We start from the raw sequence: 6,657 nt of genomic DNA on the forward strand, positions 1-6,657 counted from the left end.
TAAGAATGCTGAATCTTGAATCTTCAGGAAATGTCCAGACAGTGCAAAAGCAATCTATAGACAATGGTATCTGATCCTTTGTAGGCTTTGGTCCTTCCCTGATATATAGAAGGTCTACCCATAACCCCAGTCAGTGTAAATACCAATCATCATTAGGTGTGGTGGTGAAGTGGGCAAAGATCAGGTCCAGTTGAGTTGTAGGGTTTGGTTTGGAGAAGTTCATAGTTGTAGTGATTATTCAGAAAGATTCAAATGGAATTGTAATATATATATACACACACATACTATATATAGTATACATATATAGTGTATATATAATACAATGTATACTATATAATACTATATGTAAATACTCAGTTGCAAATGTATTTACATTGCTTATAGTCCATCATATTGCACTCCAAGCATATACTTTATTAGTGACTATACACGTGTATGTCAACCAACTTCAGGTTCTTCAGGAAAATAACATTTCAAGAAATTTAAAAATATTGCCATTAAACAGAAACAAGGTTGTTTTTTTCAAAATCTGCTTTTTTATAGTACTCTTATCAGAAGATGAGGCTGATTAAAAATTTATATATCTATGTTTATGTATTTCCTGAGATGATTGCACAAAATCAGGATTTACATTTTTTTTAATATTTGTAAGTGATGTCAGAGTTTCCTCAGCTGTGAGTGTAAGCCTATTGGTAAGTATGTGAACCAAAACAATGGCAAATGGACTTGTGCCTGTAACAACAAAACAATGATGTATTAGATGAACAATGTACAGGGCAAAGTACATTCTTGGCTACATCCCAACTGTTGCAAAGATTTTTTCCTCTCTCTCCTCAAAGCAAGAAAAAAGATGTTTTTCAATTTCATGTGAGCATTACTTCTGGAAACTGAGATCTTTCCTTCTTTATAGGATCAACAGCTTTTCAGAGATTAGAATGATGATCATACACAAAGGTCCAGCAGGTCAGGAGATCTGCTGCAATGGCTTCAAATAATACAATAAAATATATTAATGTAATATATACACCTAATTTAGAGGAAATAGAAGGCTTTCTTCCCTTTAAGCCTGCTGTGAGAAAAAAATTTCCATGCTTTTAAACAAATTAACCTCATTAAAATGGAATCAACTTTGTTCTTCAATCCAGAAAGAGGACTAGGTCACATTGTTAGAGCAATCATCTTTAAATACTGTGAAGGTTTAAAAATAATAAATACAGATGCAGAAATGTCTATCCCATAAGTGAGTATTACATAGGGTTTATTTGTACCATCTCTGTAAAAGTGAAAAGTATTTTATTTGTAATGCTTTTCAACCTCCACATTCAACAGATACGGAAAGAGGATTGATTTTCCAAGGATGTTCTGAAGAAAGTCATTCTTTCTTGGCATCATGTCTCACTAATTATTAGTACAATACCACAAACATCTCCAAGGCTTTGTAAGCTCTGTGGTACAGGGTGTATATGTAGTAACCATTTCTGTACAAAGACTTTACATTATAAAGGCATCAAAAAATAGAGGGAATGGAAAAGGAAACAACTTAAGAAGAGGCCAAAAATTTCCATTTTAAAATCACTGACATTTACTATGTTATTTGTTGAAAGTCTTCCATAATATTTTAATGACAAAGTTTGATTATTTCAAAGCTAGCCTTGTTTAACATGCCAGTGAGAACTTCCACTATTCCTTTATATCTTTAAGAAGAAAACCTGGAATTTACGGTTTCACTTTTTTCATGACCAGATCATTTTGTATAAGACAGCACAGCCCTAATAAGGATCCCCATTGCATATAAGAGGAAGCTAATGAAGATCAGTGGGTATTTACTCCAGGTGACTGTCAGAAAAGATCCCATAATCGACTCTTTTTAGATTTCATATTCACTGACAAGCCAGTCATCACCTCTCCAGCCACTGACCCATTCTTCATAGCTTCTGCAAATGGACATGAATTCAGTCAAAAGTTCATTCTATTTGTACAGTTTCTGGCCTTTAGCAATTCTTTTCTCGACATTTTGTTCCATCTGTCTTGTTAGGTTGGAGAATGTTTGTAGATCCCTTGAAATACATGAATATTTCTGAGATCACCTGACGTAAGTGATGCTTATGTATTCCTCAGGAAACACCGATGTATCCTTTATGACAAAACAGAATAGTATCCTTGCACCAATATTGCTTGTTCATCATGTTCAATATTTTCAGTAGGGTTGATTGCTGAAAAAGATAGGTGAACTATTAATTAAAAACTGATCTGCTTATTCAGATCTCAAGTATTACAGGCTATCCTCCTACAGCGTGTCCTGGGAATACAAAGGTCCCTCTTTTGGCTCACTTGTTTATTGTTGACTCAATGAATTCAAGTTGCCTGTCTGCAGGCTTCATCCCTTTCTGACCTGTGTGTTTCTAGCCATTCAGTAAGAACAATTGTGAGTCTGAACCATGAAAAAGATGTGCTTGATAGCTGCAGTGGTGACCGAGACTGTAGTGGTTATTTTTGTTCTCTAATAAAGTGTGTCCTGTACTTAATCAAGGAATTTGTTTGAGAGGAATCCTAGGCTCCAAGTCAAGAAACAATTTAAAAGTATTTTTAAAGTTGTGTTGAATACGCTGCTGCTTAGAATGGAAATAAGTACATGCTTAAAGAGTTAGCTTTACAGGGGTGCTTTCCTGGATTGGGACCTCTATTGAATCACAGTCCTATTTAGTCTACATTTTAAAATTCTTGCTCGTTTCTCTTGTGAATACTTTGCTGTCTTAGTTGTTATGAATAGAGCTCTTTGTTTTCTCTATCTGGAATTTAGTCTAAATAATGACCTCCAATGAAATCCTTCTGTAAGGTCACAAATGCCTCTCACAGCCAAGCTAAAGTAAACATCCTAAATAATGATATTTTATTTTTTATGGACCTAATATATCACTGACAAATATTGAAAGTTCTCCAGTAAGGGAATAGCAACTCACCACCTCGCTTTCATTGACCTGCAGGCTTCTTTTTCTTCTGAAGAGTTTGTTTAATTGCAAAGGACTGAACTCTAGAGTACTCACAGCACATATGGCTAATTTAAAGTCAGTAAGTTTGGTTCAGAAGATGATGGTAAACGTAGGCTGATTCTGTGTCAGTGAAAGTCGCTCAGCCCTAGGCAGTGTAGAGACTTTTCATTTTGAAGCACTCCCTACTGATCCAGAGTATGGTGGTCCTTACATAGTCTCACGTTGAGATGCCTGAACAGACGACTTGCTTTTTCCTTTAAGGAAAAATGATAAACCAAAATCCTGAACAGTGTGTTATCTGATCCCATTATTAGGGAAGCCTGCAGCTGTTCATATTTTCTCTCCGCAGCACGTGTCACTGTGGCAAATGGAAAATATTTTCATCCTCTAGGATTACAGAGCTGCTGAAAAGCCATAAACAAAACATAACTAGAATTGTGCATGTAAGTGACAGTTAATGCCATGCCTCAGAAGAAGGTAAGGGAGAGAGGAAAAAAAACACAGAAGAGAATTCATACTTTCATTTGCAACAATATACTTCAGAGAGAGTTTCAGAAGAAATTATTACAGTTATCAGTGGAAATGTTTTGCTTCCATTGTTCTCAAACTAAACACAAATACGTAAACATGAGGAAAGTACTTTTTATAGAGATGCATGTACATCTGTATGTATTTAAAAGTAAACCCCCGGTGTGTAAAGTGGGGATCCATCATTTAAAGTCATCCATATCAGAAAAGTCACAACGATATTAATATGCTTTAATGGTTTATTTCCCAGGGTATCTGACAGGCTTGCAGGACTTATTGATAATGAAGGAGAATGTGTCAATACTTGACTTTAAGATCTGATTTAGAAGCAAAGTGATTTTTTTCAAGGTCAGACAGAATGTCTGTGTCTTAATTCTTGATTTCATCAGGCTAAGGCCCTAATCCTGGCGGTTTTACTCTTTTCTTGTGAGGAGAAGGTGGCCTTAGCATTTTTCTCAGTGTTGCTGATCCTTTCCACATTCTATCTCTAATTTATCCCAGCAGTACAGATGTGCTCAATGAAAAAACAATTATTAACAAAATAATTTGGAAACTTTTGGTTTGTGTTGTGGCTGGTTAAAGTGTTTTGAAACAGGGCTACCGATTCACGTCGCAGCAAAAGAAGAAGAGTAGGGTGGTGCTGTTTATTCAGACTCAGAGGAGAAGACACAGCACATCCTCTGCTTTTCATACTAAAGGTGCTGGCAATGAGTACTGATACACCCTTGGCATATCTAGAGGTATCCCATCTCCCTCCTTTCCCCACAGTTATGGCTCTTATTGGAGTGACATGGCAAAGCAGAAGCACATTACCAGTGTTTCCCAAACCGCCCCTTCCTGACATCCTGCTTTCTATCACACACCTGCTGAGCAGGGCTGCTGAAGGGTCCCGGTATTACAGGCTTCCTTTTGTGGGGCATCATTTCGACACTTCTGCACAACAGTGACACAGGTATTCCTGAATGAAATGCACCACACATCGCTTGAGTGGGCGCTGTTCCTGCTGGAAAAAGAAACTCTTCATAACTTAAATAGAAAAGTGGTAGTTGCAGCATGTATGTAGGAGGATCAATTCACCAGGGTGATGTCCTAAATATAAAAAAGATATAGCAGTGCCAGAAACCATTCATGTAGCTAATTAGGGGTGACCTGATAATCCATTTTCTTCAATTGCAGAGTGCTGAACAGAGAAAAACAGAGGCATTTTAAAAAAGGGGAGGGAGAAGGGGGCCTTTAGAAACCTGCTTTTAGTCTTGACATCTATAGCTACTCGGCTCCAGTGGGCAGCTTCTTGCGGGCCAACCTGGCTGGGCTCTGCTGCCAGGCAGCCCTTCCCAAGGCAGAAAGAGCTGTACAAAAGTTCCCAGTTGTGCCACCGTACGTGAAAGTACATCTAATGTTTGTTACAAGTCTAAATGAACCAAACCCCAAAATGGCATGATCTTATGTCTTTTTACAGTAACAGTGAGGCTGTTGACTATGAATAGGCTCAGAATAGAAAGATCTTTATAGAAGGCATTACTTGGTGGCTAAGTATGGTCTGCTAACTCACCTCTGTTGCTTTTTCAAGTATTCAGACTAGTGTCTAGAAATAAACCCAGACATCTAGGCACTGAAACAAGAACAATATTTTAGGGTTTAAAAAGTTAATTCTGAAGATATAAACTGTCTACTGTTTAATTTAAAAAAAAAAAAAAAAAAAGTGACATTGTTACTACTTCAAAAATAATCTGATGAATGTGATTTGGTAGCCCGCTGGGACTGAGTGTTCACCTCCTTACCCGAGAGCACACAATAAAAATAACAAAAGCGGAAAATGGATTTAAAATGCTCTTTACCTGTTTAGGTGACAGGAAGGCCACAATCAGCAGAGTTGGAAATGCATATTTCACATTATGGACATCAAAAACACATGACATACTTCTAGCATCAAATCTATCCATTGCATCAGATCACATTTTAAAGATGCGCTGTTGAATTCATAGCTTTGATTTTCTAAGTGTGTTTCGCTGAACAAAAGCTATGAAATTGATATTTCCTTTCCATCTTTTTTAATTCCACCACTTAAAAAGCAGTGTCATACGAGTACAAAATGCCTGGGCATTCTTCGTGAAGAGAACATACTGCAAGGTGAACAGTGATTTTACAATGTTAATTCGAGGGCATCAGAGGAGTATATATGGGCAGAAACTGGACAAAAAGGGGCATTCATTTCTTTGAGAGTCTGGATGAAGTGAAGGAACGGTTTTGTGTTTACAGTTGGGCCTTGGTTAAAGATTCTGTTTTACTGGATTTGGCTATCGTGTAATTATGAATTTCACCTTTATTTGACTGGTGACACAAAGTCATGATCTTTCTTCACACGCTGGCGCTGAAGTGCTGTTGGCACATCCACAGCACAGAGAGCAAGTGCCAGGACTTGGCACTCTCAGGCCCAGCAGTGTTTCCAGCTCCTGTGGTGCATTTGGGACTGGTTGGAAGTGCTAGATTTCACTTTTGGCCCACAATCCCAGAAGGATTCTGCAGCAGACATGGATTGCCATTCTAGATATGGGCTATACCTTGTCCTGGTAGTTTGTTCTTCGTGCTTTCCCCTACCACATAATGTAGATGTGTACTACATGCTAACTGTAGAATGTAGTCAGAAAATTCCTACTTAAAATTCCCATCTTATTTCTGACATCTTTTGTATATCCAGAAGGGGCAAAACTCAAGGTGTAACTTATGCAATTAACCTGTTTCAAGTGTGTTTTTCTTCTCCACTTTGGAATACAGCTTTGGCACTATGAGAGGACCCATAGCAATGCAGTTCAGCATGGAGACAGCTGAAATCTGGGTCCAAAGTGACCTCACAATGTCTGATGGAAACAACTGGTTGTGCCTCAAGGCAGTTTTATGATGTCATTCCCTAGGGGAAGAAAAATGCCAAGCCTTTTGCTTGTTGATCTGTCTGAAATAGCATGAAAATTCATGACTGTCATGGCTGCTGGATATTCTCATGGCTTCAGAGGCCATGAGATGACCATGTAGGTTGGATACGGACTATTATACAACGTGTAGTTAAAAAAATGTGAATAATTGCAAGATCTGTCTTTATAATACCCTTTTACCTTGCATATTTCTGCCTTGCAGTTTGAGT

The sequence above is a fragment of the Strix aluco genome, chromosome 2 (assembly GCF_031877795.1).
Source record: "Strix aluco isolate bStrAlu1 chromosome 2, bStrAlu1.hap1, whole genome shotgun sequence".
In the NCBI taxonomy this organism is placed as follows: domain Eukaryota; kingdom Metazoa; phylum Chordata; class Aves; order Strigiformes; family Strigidae; genus Strix; species Strix aluco.